The sequence below is a fragment of the Colossoma macropomum genome, unplaced genomic scaffold, assembly GCF_904425465.1.
Source record: "Colossoma macropomum unplaced genomic scaffold, Colossoma_macropomum, whole genome shotgun sequence".
Classification (NCBI taxonomy): Eukaryota; Metazoa; Chordata; class Actinopteri; order Characiformes; family Serrasalmidae; genus Colossoma; species Colossoma macropomum.
Window position 1 is genome coordinate 18,279,099 of NW_023494785.1, and position 14,268 is coordinate 18,293,366.

Below are 14,268 nucleotides of genomic sequence, written 5' to 3' on the forward strand. Positions count from 1 at the left end.
AAGAGGCAAAATACAGAGCAGCCAATCAGAATAGAAGTCATTTACATGCAGTTGTATGCAAAAGTTTGGGCACCCCTGGTCAAATTACATGTTGCTGTTAAATGCACAGTTACTGTGTATTTACTGAATGTAACACTGGAACAATACAAAACCTAAAATGTGGCTTGTGCAAAATTATGGCACTTTTTTTTCACTATGTTAAACTAATAAATAGAAACTGTGCTGTGGAATTAGCAGAAAATGTCATGGATACGATTTCCTGTTCCCTGTAGAGGATGTGTTAACTTATTTTCACTTAAAAAATCACAACATGGAATGTAACCAGGAGTGTTCAAACTTTTGCATATGACTGCATATCAGTCTTAAAGCCACATTAAATAAAGTTTGGAAAACTGTCATATTTTTGATACATAAAACCCAATAGAAGTAGAACTTAGGAGAATAAAAATAACAAAACAACAACAAAAAATATGGGTCCTTTTAACATGTGGTGACATTTCTTTTAAGCCAATGATTCTGAAGGGGTTTCTCAGTGGCCATGTTCTCTGTTTGTCTCTGCTAGCCCTTCCCTGCTATCATCAGCTCTGAGTGTGTTTATTGTCCCTGTTCCTCTGGCCCCCACGTCACTCCTGGCAGGAGTCACAGAGCACTCAGGAAAGGGCTGGAGGTGGAGGACGGGGGTTGCACCTCTCCGTCCATCAGTGTAATTGTCTTGAGCGCTGAAAGTTATTTTCAGCTCCAAAAAAAGGTTGGTCCCTTTTGTTATCTCACAAAGACTCCGACATGCTTCCTCCCAGCCTCGTCTCTTTGAAGAAATAGTGCCGCCGAGAATTACCTCCACACCGTGCGCGTGTATGTGTGTGTGCGTTACTCTTGAGCGGAAAGGTTTTGATCAGAGCCGGTCCTTGGTCCAACATCTCTTTAAGGCCATGTAAAGTCTACTGCAGCTGTGCTTCAGACATCTCCTGAAAGCAGCTACAGCTGTCTTGTCAAGTGGTTGTAATTGCTTTTTTTCCTGCTTTTACCTGGCTGTGTCTGGTGTTTGTTGTTAACTTTGCCACCATGTTAATCCCCTGACAGAGTCAATATTTCACACCATGTGTGTTCCCTATGTCTAAGTGCCAGTCTACTCCCTTCATGTTGTATATTAAATGCTGTCAGCTATCTCTAGAGACTGGACTGCTCTTGGTGGTCACCTCTATGATGATCTAAAATTAAATTGAAAATGCACGTTTGTGTATTCTGCACCCTGTAGAGGTGAGATCTGCATTTTAAAATAGATCTATTGACAGTGTGGTAATGTGGAGTAATGCCAAATCGTTAAATTGCATGGGTTGACAATTTCACAGTATAATTTTAGATTTTACTAATGCTGGTGTGGTATTGCAGCATAGGTGCTTTCCCTAGGCTGTCAGGAGCAATGAACAGAGCCATGTTCACAAATGTGTGCTGTATATGAGTATTGATTGTCTACATCATTTTGTTTCTGTGTTTCTCTAGAAACCATCACCTTTTCAATTTTTCAAGTCACAGGAAATTCCAAATGTTTCCTCTGCCTTGGGTATACATGTGTCCAGTAACAAACTGATTTTTTGCCATCAGAGTTTACAACTGCTCTCAGCAAAAATCTGTAAAAGTCTCAATTTGAGAGACACTGTCAAGCACTCGCTTTACTGTTTTGACAAATCAGAATTTCATTTGTTATAAATATAATATGACTGCACAGTTTTCACTGCTTGTGTCATTTGCTTTTCACTTCACTTCGCTTTCTTACTGGAAGCAGCTCAGGGGAAGCGGGCCGTCTGTGGCATTGCGTATTCAGCTGCTTAATTCTGCCAGTCTGCCACTGGGCCCTGTTCACATTCCTGTCCAGTGCCACCAGGCCTCGTCAGAGCTGGCGTCAGCCTTCGCTGTCAAGGATTTGGCAGGGCCATGGCATCATGCATCATTAAAAACCTTCTGGAATTTTCCCCAGTTTGGCTAGGGCTGTTGTGGAGAAAGTGACAGAGCCAAGGGAGGTTATGTTTGGAGTGAGTGGTAAAGAGTGGTGTTACAAGTCCCTCCTGCCAAAGATTAGGGCTGCCCTTCAGTTAAAAGGAGGAGGGGGGGTTAAAAAAAAAAGAAGCCAAACAAAAAGCTTGAATTGTTTTCGGGATACAGGCGGTAGGTGTTTTAGCCACTAATGCTTCAGTTTGTCCTAAAAGCTGTCAATTAATGGTTGTGTAAAGCCCTGGCGCACTTCTGCCTGCACCAGTGAGGCAGCTCAGGCCTGCGGGGTGAAATGCTGTGCCTTTTAGAGTGCAGCAGAAAGCAGATGTTCCTAAAGTGGTCCCTGGACTGACACACTGATAAATGCTAATGGAAGCGATTACCTCAGAAGGCAAATGGACCTCTCTGCCACAGAGAATTGGCAGGGCCAGGCACAAGCCCAAGGGGGTAACAGTGTGGATGGCAGGTGGATGCGCGAATTGGACCCTATTGTTCACCTCAGGTGCAGTTGGCAAACAGCCCTCTAAACAATCACTCACCCACAGCGAGAGCTTAAATCCATGTGCAAGACTTTAAGATGGAATAAGCACAAATGTCTATTAAAACTTGATGAATATGAGGGAAAATGAGCATCACTTAACAATGGAATATTATTTGCTGAGGAAAAAGGATGTCTCATTGCGGTGAATATATCTTCCTTTTAGTGAGGTGGATTTGGAGATTATGTCCTATTACAGGGTTTTGGACAAGTGAAATGACAAGCAGCTAGAAACTGTATATTTTTGATTAATCTGTTGCTGTTTTTATGAGTTTGACTCAAGCAAACTCACAAATACAAGCACTTTCAAGCATTTTAGAGGCAACACAGCGGATAAATATTCATGTTCTTTCTTGCAAATGCCCCCTCTGAGGATTGTGAGGTAGGACTGCTGGATTTAGCACTCCTGCAAGTGGAAAAAACAATGCCACAGTCCCTGATCAGCAAATCAATTAGAAGGTAGCTGGAAAGTCGATTTTTTTTTTTTCATATACGGAACCTTACTCTTAGCCTCTTACACAGAAAAGAAAACTCTTAACTCTCTCTAAACAGAAGGAGGACACATAAGCCACGAGTCCCTGTAAGAGATGTATGAAAAGCAGTGTGCCATCACAGACCCCAACAAGGCCTGTCAAGGGAAAGGACGCAATGTTGTGTGGAATGATGTACAGGCAAGCGGAGAAAGCTTCCACTGTGCATTCAATGACCCTGAGAAAGAGGAAGCAGGAGGAGGATGTGAGAGTTGTGCTTATCCCCCCTGCACGACTGAGTACTGAGAGAGAGGGAGAGAGATTCTCCATGCTGAGAGATGTATCCTCACTCTGTAGGGGATGAAAAATACCCCAGGGATTATCCTCCCTACCCCAAGCTCAAACAGCCTCTCAGCCCAAAGTCACTTAGCTGCGAGCTTCTACAGTGCAGGCGTACCATAGATATCCTCAACAAGCACTATTCGCTCGCTCACTCTCATTCACACACTCATTCGCTCTCTCATTCACTCACTCTCTTTCATTCATTCACTCTCTCACCCATTCACTCACTCACTCATTCACACACTCATTCTCTCCTATTCATTCACTCATTCTCTCACTCATTACTCATTCTCTCACTCATTCTCACACATTCATTTATTCACTTTCACTCATTCACTTACTCATGCACTTTCACTCACTCACTGGCACATTCTCATTCATTCACTCTCATTCACTCATACTAACTCCTTCACTCTCACCCACTCACTCATACACTTGCTTACTCACCCTCACTCATGCACTCTCTCAATTACTCTTAATCTCACTCACTCTCTTATTCACTCACACATTCTTACTCACTCATTTACTCACACTCATGCTAACTCATTCACATTCGCTCACTCTCTCGCTCTTTCTTTCTCTCTCCCTCTCTCTCGCTCTCCCTCTCTCTCTGCTGCATGGCACACTGCCAGAACTCAGCGCTGAAACAGTCTGGATGTGTGTATATTCCACTCTCCTCTTTTCTGCTGGCAACAATCGATACATCTCTAACAATTCAAGCAAATTAAACAAACTCGCCTATGCCTGCTTCAGTTTTGATTTTCTTTCTGCTTTTTTAACAAATATCTTGCATTCACCTGTGTTAGTCCATTTATTACAGAGACAAGTGTAACTGCTAATGTGATGATAGCTTTGAATATTTTGGGAAAACAAAGGCTGCACAAATATCGCCTTCGTTTATTCCAGCCCAACGTAATGTTTCATACAATTCCAAGAACTTTATTGCTGTTAGTTCTCCAAATAATTCCAAAGATTTTTTTCTTCTCTCCTTGCATCTAAGCACCTGGCACAAAACTTTATTTTTTTCATCAAAAAACCTATAATGTGCAAGAAAGTGTTCTGCAGTTTGAGAAAGAGATCAGTCAGTCGCAAATGTACCTTCTCTTCAGGGCTCACACCCACTGAGTTTGGGTTAAATGAATTACCATCTCATGAGTCAGTGGCTATATTTTGCATCAGCATATTTTTCTCTCGCTGTGATGGAAATTACTTTGATTCAGGGCTATATATTACTTTTAAGTAAACACAGAGCAAAAGGAGCCAGAATACCATTCCAATGTAAATGGGGATTAAAATGTTAATTGGCCACAGGCTGGGTGCAGTGCTATCACAGACTTGTGTAATGAAAACAGGCTCGTATCCCTCTAAAGAGAACCTGATCATTTGTGTTCAATAGCTTAGATTGCTAGACAGTGAAAGACAGATCCTTTATATTCCTTTATGGCCATTTGCGCACTACACTTCTTAATTCAAAACACATCTTTACACTCTTTTACACTTCTCCTATTAAACTTAAGGTCATATTTGCCAGACCTTTCCACCTGTGGTGTTCAGCTTTCTGGAATGCACCCTTCAAAAGCAAACAAGCCAAACAGCGTATTCATGTTGCATGATGTCCAAGCTGCTATAGTAAATGTACAACAGATTGTGCACTTGCATGATTTTATCAGCTGCTGATATTTAAAGAACGTTATGCTTCATAACTACAAAATAAGTTACAGCACATAAAAAAATTAAAACATCAAAGTACTTCCAGACATGATGAGTTCAAGAACTTAAGAGCTTTTTGATCCTCATTTTATAATATTAACATCGAAGGAAAGTAATAAAATATTAAGGAAGAAAAAAGAAACAAAAAGGAGAAAGGAAGGATAGAAGAAATAAGAGAGCAAAGAAAGCAAACAGTTGTGAATGTACTTTAATGTACTCAAGCATTTTTTCAAGTATATGAACTTTAGTAAAGCATTTCCATTTTTTCAGTATTTGATGTTTTTGATTCACTTTCAAATTGAAGCAAACTAATCATAGCACATTAATCACAACTTAGCAACTGTAACTATGTCCAAACACCTCTGTCAAGCTTTACACCGTACCATTGTGTACTGAAATCAAACACCCAGCGATATTGTAGGAGTTTGGAGGTGGGAGTGAAATTCTAATTGTTTTCTAAACTGAAGACACAAGGAGAAGTCTGGAAGACAGCATTACCATATAAACCTGTCAAACAATACATGGAACAGGCACATCTGCTCTAAGGTAAGTCACTATGTTCATTTGGCTAACTACAGCATTGTGGATGCGAGGTGCATTCCTGAATATCCGAATCCCAGATTAATATAATCATACATTTACTCTCACTGTGGTACAGGAACACTCCTGCTCTCTTATTTCCACTGTACTGTATGGATCATGATTTGATCATTTCTGATTATGAAGTAGAGACTTTAGTCTCTGTCTTTATCCTTTTTCGTGCTGTCATTCTAGAATTTCCATTGTTCATCTAAACAGCAACTGTAGCAGCTACAGTCTCACAGTACTTTTGCTTTTGTTACTTAAAGTGACACTATGTTGGATTTGGGGATTTGGAGACCCGTCTGGTGGAAATATGTAACAGCAAAACATATTGCAACGTCAGTAGTGTTTTGGACCCACATGAGCAAACTCATTATCTTAAAAGCAAGTTCTACTCAAGTAGAAATATAAATTGAGGACTACATTTACTCGAGTAATTTTTCACGTCGTGTCTCCTTTTACTGAAATACACAATTCGTGTAGTTTCCCCATCACTGCGAAGAAGAAAGTGAGCTAAGGATGGAAGGAAGAACAAAAATAAAAGAAAGGAAGAAAAATAGAGTTAAGATGAACATATTCGGAAAACATTTACCATGAAGACGTCAACTCAGATATATTTCTCCATCCAGATCTACTATGCAGGACTAATGAATCTGTAATTGCAATCTATTCTTCACTACTCAGTGATCTGCTCTTTAACAGGCAAGCTATCTCTTCCCCCAGTTACCATGCCACTCTCCCCCAGTGTATTCCTCTCCTCTGACAAGCTCCCTGGGGAGCCCAGCTATTCTCTGAGGTGCCCTCACTGGCTAAATATCCACTAATGTTAATAGACACGTGAGCAGATTCCTTGAATAAGCTCATTAAAGAGCACCAATTAGGCAGCAGGCTACTTTTTGTTTTGTGCCCTGTAACCAAGGAGAGTGTGTTTCAGGGAAGACTATGTTAAACTAAAGGTCTCCCTAACTTTTTCTCCCGTCTTCAAATTAGATGTTTACTATGGATGTTGTAAAATAAGTGGCACGAATGATGCCTGATGCATGACACAGTACAATGCAACATATTCCTGATGCATGCATTAGTGATGCATTTTGATGACTGTACATTCTCTTTGATCACTGCTACAGACTGGCCCACCAATACATCTCGGCAAGACACACTTTATGAAATCACCAGCTAAAGAGAAAAAAAAGAAAAGAGAAAGAAGTGTAAGATTTGATCAAATCTGCCTTTTGGGCTAAAGCTTTTTGCCTTCAGCACATCAGGGAACTTTGTGCACTGCGAGCAGGATATGAAACCTGTTTTTGCCCTGTAATGTGTCCTTGGGGGAGATTAGATCACTGATGGTGACTTCACCTCACGCACTGATGTCATTCACAATGCCAACACAGTCCTTAGAGAGAAGATAGGCCATTGGTCGTATCTCATTGTGCCAATAATCTGCTCATTAAATGAATCACTTTGCTGAAATCATGTACATAATCGCCAATTAGCCGCAGTGTTTGAGAAGTACCTTCTTTCAACCTTTCAACTTCATTGCAACTAGATTTCACAGTCGAGATAAGTGTTGTGCACATAATGGAAGAGGATCGAGTGCTAACATCAAACGATGTACATATGTTTTGCAAAATGAGAGAAACAATGGACGAGAAAAAAAGGGAATGGGTAGAAATAGACACTTATGAGATCATCTTCCTTTTTCTTTATTTCCAGCAGTAAAAATGTTTTGAATAAAGCATGATCCAAACGATCCAAATAACATTAATGTTTCATATTTCACTCGCGACTATGGTGTAATACAAAAACATGTGCATGCCTTTTAACTAAACACCCACAGAGTGGTAAGAAATAAGAAGAGGAGAAAAGATGTTGGGCTAAAAGCCTCATTTAGGTGGTCTCACCAGAGCACAAAGGCTATCTAAAACCCATGTCAAACGAAGGCTTCTTTTCACCTGCGGAGAAAAGCACTTTAGCATTCTGGTGTTGTGTTCCAATGAGGTCAAACAGATGGGAAACTAAAATGATGACTCTGAGACCGTATCCAGCTGACCTTTCACAAGCATTGCCGTTGCAGTGGTCACACGAAGGCGAGGAGAGTTATAATGAAGGCTCTTAATTCTTTATCACAATTAGTAACGTCAAGGCTTCCTCTTAAGTCTCTGTGATTAAAATATTCCCGGTCCAGCAGTTGTCTAGTATATAAGGGAACTGCACAGATGAATAGGGTTTAGATAATATCTTTTACAGGGGTTTTACGATTTGGAATTTGTTATGTTTAGGGACTGTCAGAAAGAAACAGCAAACAGAGTAGTGTGATCAGAGCTGATCAAAGACCCATAGAACCTCCTTGTGTCTTCTGCTGCAGTCTTTTAAGGTTTTCAGCCAGGTTACAAGACTCCCTCAACACTGCACCTATAGCCTTTATGAGAGTAAAAGGAATGAATTATCTACACTTACAATTTGGTGTAAGACTCTAATTAAGACCCCCCTCCTCCCAACAATAAAATAAAATACTGTCATTGTCCAAAACAAAACCATGTATCTTCAAAATGTTAATTTTACAGAAGACGGCAACACATGTTAAGAATTTTTTTTTCCAGCAATTTTGGAGCATTTCTGTTGGTTCATTTATCATATGTTCACACAATGTAAAGGACAGCTCCAATTATTTAATTACATAAAATAAAAAAATTAGTGGAGATACAAGACAGCGACAAAATGTTTTCCCTGCCATGTCAGAAAAAACATACAATAATGTAATATATAAGATAACACAAGGCAATACAAAGTCAAACACCCCTACTTTGGGCTTCACCATTTCTTAACTGTTGACACCACAGTTATATATACATACACAACAGCAAATGTACGTGTTTCTGCGATTACAGGCACTTTCGGCTGTCCAAATGTTTAGAAAAAGGACCTCAGCAAAAATTCATTTTAAGGATCCGTGTTTTTAGTACAAATAATGAGCTACACGAAAGTGCATATGATTTGTAAAATTTAAATCTGAACTGTATTTGTTTTTACAGTACTCTGAGTACAACACTGAGCACTGTTTGCAGTAAGGACACGTCCTGTAAAAGACTTACTGTTTTTGAGTATAAATGTCAAATAGCATGGCCTGTAACATTAGCTTCAGCAGACAACTTCCAAAATATACACATTTAATATGAATATCAAATTGTTTCAAACATCTAATTCGGAATGCATTTGTTATAAGTACTATGTTGAAGGTATGAAAAAAACACACCAGCTGATTAAAGTTTTCTGAATGAGACTTTACTTTGATCCAGCAAATATAAAACAGATATTTGCTTCACTGTGAATCCAGAAACACCCAGATTAGATTTCTTACACTTTTATCCACGTGTTCTTTGGCCAACTTATGTTTGATAAATGTAAATATGTATCAAATCATCCACTGCCAGGACTTAGAAGTGCATGTTGTTACCTAAACGCCCAAGTATCTAAGAAGAACACGTTGTTAATTCACTTATATGTTGCTTCATGTTAATTTAAATTGACAAGTTTATTTACTGGCAATAAATGAACTTACCTGGCAAGCTAGCTAATTAAGGTTGCTAGTTACCTCTACCATGGTCTAGAAAAACATGCAAGGGGTAGCAGTACAGCTACCTACCTAGAATATCTAAGCTCCAGTGCTCTGAAGCATGCATCTGATTTATAATATGTAGTTAGAATCACTGTACAGTTACTGTGAAAAAAGCGGAATATGTATAATTTGTGCTCTTTCCACAGCCACATTAAGATACTTATGCAACAACCTGTCAAGTTCGGTAAATTTGTGAAATATATGGCAACATTTTTCACTCTCTTGCTTATATCATTTAGCATTTAGTGTTGTTTAAAAAAAAAAAAAAAATCCATTTTTGAGATTTTTATTTTTCTACACTTTTAAGCACATCAGCCACCTTATGTGAAAATGTCATAACGGACCAATGGAAAAGCTCCAAAATTCCAAAATTACTTGGCATAAAATCTCACTACATTAACTTAAAGGTTAAGATATATGAGCACCATTTTGGAAAGTGACAATATGCTAATTCTATATAAGTGGCCAAAGTTCCTCTTCAGGGAGAAAAACTTATCTGCAGAGTTCTAACACCAGCTGGTCAAGGCTTTCTGAGGAGACTGTTCGGTAAGATCCAGTGGAACTAAACTCTGCAGGAAGACAGATCTCCAGGTTTGGTGAACATTTTTCCCATCTCATCTGACAGCAGAGTGATGCCTTTGGCAGCACGTGAGATGGAACATCACTTCTGCTAGAAGTCCATGTTCTTGTGCAATCACTTTAACATGAGATGAAATTATCCATGTCAGAGAGGCATCACGTTAGGTGACAAGCGGCTGGAGGGGGGCTTGAGAAATTAACGTAGCCTCTGATATTGACATTATTCAGGGAAAGCCCCAAGGTGAAAATATTCACTGAGAAACAGAGCAATAAGCTTCATGTTGGATCCCATAGCTCAGCCCATGAGGAAACAATCGGTGTAATTGAAATAAATAAACTCAGCAGGAAAAAAAAAAACCTAATACTTTTCACCACAGCCTAACCGGGTTATCTTCTCCTGTAGAAATCCCCCTTCTCACTTTCGAACCTTCACATAAATTATTTAAATAAGTGTAGGAGGGGAGTCATTTGCATATAGATAAAAGTCAGTTTAATATTGTAAATTACCTTTTTATGCAGCAATCTAGAGGATTTTGCTTTAATCTCTGAATAAACGTGTCTTTGTGATTTCTCATGAACCTGCAGAGGGGTGTGCTGGCGAGGTGAGATGCTCTGTGTATGTGTGTGTGACGGGGTGGGGGTGAGGGAAGTTGCAGGGAAGGGATGAAGATATCACACAGAAAGGTTTCCTATTCATCCTGTGCCTCCCTGTAATTAATAGATTATTTACACATGCACACTCCTGTCATTCTCTCCCTGGGCATCTCATTAGTGCTCTGACCTCTCCGCCCGGCAACAGCGCTGCCTCCCTGACCGCGGCCAGCCTTCCATCAGCTGGCTGCTGGGGAGAGGGAGGGACAGAGGGGTGGAGGGAGGGAGAAAAGAAGATGAACTCACTGCTCCCAGCTGCTGAGGCCTGCTTCCAGCATTAGCATGCACGGCACCACGCCCTACCTATGTGGCGTGGAAAGGTGAGAATGGCATGGACCCCACTGAGAAAGGAGCTTCCTGCTTATTCTCTACACATTAGCAATAGTAACGCTGCTTACACATGTGTCAGATTCTACCTGCTCAGAAGGAGAAGGACAAATGATTAAGAATGGATCTAAATTTGGGATTTGGGTCTAATTTTGGGATTTAGTCATATTATGGGATAAGCGTTTCAGTGTGTTACGGTCACAACATGGATGCCCTTGATGGGGCCTATATTTATATGTTATGCCGGTACAAAATGGAAGCACTGAATTTCACTGCTGTTGTAACAAAACCTTGGATCTCTGAAAGGGTCATTTTAAAAGAGAAGTGTGTTACTTTAGATTTTATTCTGTGTAATTTTTGACTATTTCTAATAATCCATTCATTATCAAATCTTCAGACAACATAAAGAGCAGCAGGTATTTTCAAATATAATTTATACAGAGACCTTCACGTCAGAACAGCCATTATGAACAAGTTATTGTACTATATTTTAAAATCTGCCACCAAAACAGTACTAAAAGCTTTCAGAGACAGGATACATCTAAGCTTCACTTCCTTTAGATCTGAAACATTCACAGGTGTTCCTGTCCATCCGACCACTGTTTAAAGACAATTCAACAAGATTAGTCTGAAAGTATGTGTAGCTGTCAAGATTCCCTTACTGAGAAAAGTAAATCAAACAAAAAGGCTGCTGGTGTTCTCAGCATAATGGACTGACCACCAGTCCAGACCTCAACATCACTGAAAGTGTTTAGGATTTTCAGAAGCAGAAAATACAACGCTCGCCAAGTGGGCCGCGTTCTCGGATAAATCCGAGCTATCAGGTGACGAGAAGAACCGCCAGACCCGCCTGCTGCTCTCCTATTGGCCGCGCTGAAACGATTGGCCGAAGTCCATCGCGCAAAATTGGAAAAACGGCCCTGCGGGTCTGCCACGGTGGGCTCCGTGTTCGGCTGTGCTCCTCACTGAAGCTCCACCCGGTGAATTTTCATTCATTCAGCGTTCAGAGTGAAAACAGCTGAGAATTGCGTTGCATGCCCAGCTCTCGCATCTGATCGCTTTAATAAGTCAGCGCTGCTGTCTGTCGCAGATCACGGACAGACTTTATCCTGAGTAGAACCGTATAAATGATCCTTGGTCTGTTTACCTGCTAAAGTGAAGACTGTCTGTGTGTACGGCGAGCATCGAGGTCTTCACCATAAAGCAAAGCTGAAGCGGACTGGGGCCGTTTTGTTTTCACAATGCACAAATTAATCGAACCACAAAACGAACTACAAACGAACCGAACTGAGACCACCTCGAGAGGTGGTCTCAGTTCGGTTCGTTTAGGGGGCCGTTTAGGGGGGTCTGAGTTCGTTTGGCGTGTTCACATATGCAAAAGAAACCATGACTCAGCGGTCTGAGTCCACTTCAGACGCTGAAACGGCCCAAGTGTGAAAACGCCCTTAGATTTTTTTCCTGATGCTGAAAATTGAATAACCTGTATTTAATGGCCATTTTGACAGGAAATTGTGGATAGAGAGAGAGGGGGAGAGGGGAGGAAAGGGAGAGAGAGTGAGAGTTCAGCCAGTAAATAAGTAGTCTTTGAATGTAACATATAAACTGTTGTGACAAACATCTACACCATTATGTTCATGTTTTAGGCCTCAAAATCTGAAATACAATAACCTATGACATTTAACCTTTAATAAATTAGGGTGCTTATTAATTCCACCTTGATACAATGATATTAAAACAAGATAACAAATATATATGAAAAAAGCAAAAATGACCACGCAACCTGAGAAGAATTCAATAAACATGATGCTTTTTGATGTGTATGAAATCATTACTGAGAATGAAAGCATGGAAACCCTGACTGTTCTTTTCATAAACGATATTGTCTCACACCGCACATTAATACTTTATTCGATCAATGTAGCTAGGAAAGCGTTTCTGGAAAGCTCGGATTGCCTGTGCAATTTCATCTGAAATCCCCCCTAGTCCCCCCCGACTCTTGCTCCAGGCAAGTAGGAAGATGAGCAGAAGCAGCACACGCTCATGATATTTCGCAACCCCCATGTTTGGTGACAGCAATCACCATGACGATCCCGCACCATGCTGCCACACTGGGCCGAGCATGGGAGGCGCTCAGCATGAAGTGGCCACAGCATAAAAAGACACGAGCATGGCTGCTCTGAAAAGGAACACAGTTCAAATCAATACTGTCATTATCAGGGAGCCCGAGCTGAATTAGATGTCACAGCACCTGGGGCAAAGGGGGGCTGACACACATGACTATTATAAGAGTGCATGATGGATTGAGACAGCCTGGCCCTTTAAGAGAGCCCAACTGCCTGACTTGTATGCATTAGCAGTTAGCCTCCTCCATGCACTGATGGTCAGCTAGTGGACTTGGTCAATGAAATATATCAAAACAGTAGGGCCTGTATGTCTATAAAAGGAAATGAAGAGAGCTAGACTGTATTGGATGGCTGACTGAATGCGTGGCACCAAATGACCGCTTAGCGACAGGCACACAACGTCAACAGGCCTCATTCAGAGGAGTATTTAAGTAGGACAGAATCGAGAATGATGGGACATCAGGTCATACTGGCCACTCGTTGAATTTCCTACTAAACTCTGTCATAACATGTTGAACATAATTTAGACTGAAACATCATGCCTGAAATAATCATAGAATAAAACTGTAATTGTAAGCAAATAAGAATTAATGTAGAACACATGTAAAATATGTTCATTAAAAATAACCCACGTGATGATTGATTAGGCCTCATTAAAAGAGGTCATCCTTCATTTATTTAATTTCCAGCCATTAAGTACAAGTTATTCATTTTCAGGAGATATTTATCAGAAGATTAGACAAAAGATAATCTCACTACACAAGGAAGTGAGTCAGGGAAAAGGAGTTTCCAAAACAGTTAAAAAATATTAAAAGATATAGAGAAAAGGGGACTCAACAATCATGCAAGACCTGGTAGCCCACCAAACGGTCACTATCAGAAAAACAGTACTTAAAGCTTCCTTCTTTTTCAAAGATGGACAAGATCAAGCTCCAAAATTCTATGAGTGTTTCTGTCCATCCTTCCACTGTGAGAACTCTGTTCTATGGGTCTGAAAGGATATGTAGCTGTCAAGAAGACAAAAAAAAGACAAAAAAGTGGATATCTGAGATGTGGCGTAAAGTTTCATGGATTGATACTATGGGATTATCTGTATCATGAGAAGCAGAAAATGCAACCGACTTCTAAGACCGAACTTCCAAGTTGTGAAAAATACCTCCGCAGCTTTCTTTGTAAAACAGGCCCACCAAAAAGAATGGAACTGTGATCAAGGCAAAGGCTGGACATACTAGATACTCATAAATATATCTATACATCTATCTTTTTCCCCAGATACTGAAAAATGAATAAATTGTGCTTAATGGCTGTTGTGACTGAAAATTAAATAAATGAAGAGTGGTC